The sequence below is a fragment of the Tripterygium wilfordii genome, unplaced genomic scaffold (assembly GCF_013401445.1).
Source record: "Tripterygium wilfordii isolate XIE 37 unplaced genomic scaffold, ASM1340144v1 ctg253, whole genome shotgun sequence".
NCBI classification, from domain to species: Eukaryota; Viridiplantae; Streptophyta; class Magnoliopsida; order Celastrales; family Celastraceae; genus Tripterygium; species Tripterygium wilfordii.
The window spans coordinates 55,001-57,500 of NW_024056235.1; positions in this window are offsets into that span (position 1 = coordinate 55,001).

The following is a 2,500-nucleotide window of genomic DNA, read 5'->3' on the forward strand; positions in this document are numbered from 1 at the left end:
GCTCAGTTGCCCAAGCCAAGCACCCCGAGCTGAAAGGCCAAGCCAAGCACTCGTGAGCGGATCAAGACGTCGAGCGATTTGGATAGGATGCCCACACCAATGCCCACGCATCCAATCCGCTCATTGTGCAAGACACAACCAATCCAGCGAAATTCCGATTCCCACGTATGGGCGCTGGGCAAGGGCATCCTTGCCGAGCGCCCACTTTCGATTCCGACAAGGAGCGCCCAGCTCAGTTGCCCAAGCCAAGCACCCCGAGCTGAAAGGCCAAGCCAAGCACTCGTGAGCGGATCAAGACGTCGAGCGATTTGGATAGGATGCCCACACCAATGCCCACGCATCCAATCCGCTCATTGTGCAAGACACGACCAATCCAGCGAAATTCCGATTCCCACGTGTGGGCGCTCGGCAAGGGCATCCTTGCCGAGCGCCCACGGCTTCGGTTTCCGACCTTCCGAATCCCACGTGGGGTGCTATATAGGCTGTAGTCCGCGCCAAGCACCCCTAACCGAAGCCCACGTCCCATATAGGAGGGGAGGTCTTTCGACCCACCGGACTACCCCCCTATATATATGTCTTAAGTCCGTTTTCCAAACTGGCAGTAGGAGACATCAATTTCTCAAAAAGCGTAGTCCCCCCCATTTCTCATCCCGTCAGCAGCGGAAGAGCTCTCCAAGCACACGCAGCATGCGAGGAACGAGCAATCACCCGCAATTTCATATCCCGCAAGTGGGCGCTCGAGAAAGCGATCCTTGCCGAGCACCCACACCTCGATTTCCGACCTTCCGAATCCCACATGGGGTGCTATATAGGCTGTAGTCCACGCCAAGCACCCCTAACCGAAGCCCACGTCCGATATAGGAGGGGAGGTCTTTCGACCCACCGGACTACCCCCTATATATATGTCTTAAGTCCGTTTTCCAAACTGGCAGTAGGAGACATCAATTTCTCAAAAAACGTAGTCCCCCCCATTTCTCATCCCGTCAGAGCACGCGCGGCCCCCTAGCACGCGCGCGGGGGTCTGAAGGTTAACCTCAGTACCCCCTATATATATGTCTTAAGTCCGTTTCTCAAACTGGCAGTAGGAGACATCAATTTCTCAAAAAACGTAGTCCCGCTCATTTCTCACCCCGTCAGCGCGCGCGGCCCCATAGCGCGCGCGGGGGTCTGAAGGTTAACCTCAGTACCCCCTATATATATCCCATTTCTCATCCCGTCAGCAGCGGAAGAGCCCTCCAAGCACACGCAGCATGCGAGGAACGAGCAATCACCCGCAATTTCATATCCCGCAAGTGGGCGCTCGAGAAAGCGATCCTTGCCGAGCACCCACACCTCGATTTCCGACCTTCCGAATCCCACATGGGGTGCTATATAGGCTGTAGTCCACGCCAAGCACCCCTAACCGAAGCCCACGTCCGATATAGGAGGGGAGGTCTTTCGACCCACCGGACTACCCCCCTATATATATGTCTTAAGTCCGTTTTCCAAACTGGCAGTAGGAGACATCAATTTCTCAAAAAACGTAGTCCCCCCCATTTCTCATCCCGTCAGAGCACGCGCGGCCCCCTAGCACGCGCGCGGGGGTCTGAAGGTTAACCTCAGTACCCCCTATATATATGTCTTAAGTCCGTTTCTCAAACTGGCAGTAGGAGACATCAATTTCTCAAAAAACGTAGTCCCGCTCATTTCTCACCCCGTCAGCGCGCGCGGCCCCATAGCGCGCGCGGGGGTCTGAAGGTTAACCTCAGTACCCCCTATATATATGCCTTAAGTCCGTTTCTCAAACTGGCAGTAGGAGACATCAATTTCTCAAAAAAACGTAGTCCCGCTCATTTCTCACCCCGTCAGCGCGCGCGGCCCCATAGCGCGCGCGGGGGTCTGAAGGTTAACCTCAGTACCCCCTATATATATGCCTTAAGTCCGTTTCTCAAACTGGCAGTAGGAGACATCAATTTCTCAAAAAACGTAGTCCCGCTCATTTCTCACCCCGTCAGCGCGCGCGGCCCCATAGCGCGCGCGGGGGTCTGAAGGTTAACCTCAGTACCCCCTATATATATGCCTTAAGTCCGTTTCTCAAACTGGCAGTAGGAGACATCAATTTCTCAAAAAACGTAGTCCCGCTCATTTCTCACCCCGTCAGCGCGCGCGGCCCCATAGCGCGCGCGGGGGTCTGAAGGTTACCTCAGTACCCCCTATATATATGCCTTAAGTCCGTTTCTCAAACTGGCAGTAGGAGACATCAATTTCTCAAAAAACGTAGTCCCGCTCATTTCTCACCCCCGTCAGCGCGCGCGCCCCCATAGCGCGCGCGGGGGTCTGAAGGTTAACCTCAGTACCCCCTATATATATGCCTTAAGTCCGTTTCTCAAACTGGCAGTAGGAGACATCAATTCTCAAAAAACGTAGTCCCGCTCATTTCTCATCCCGTCAGCGCGAAACTCCCATCCAACGCAAGGCTTGCACCAAGCGTGTTGGGAGTTCTCACGTTCCAACGACTTTG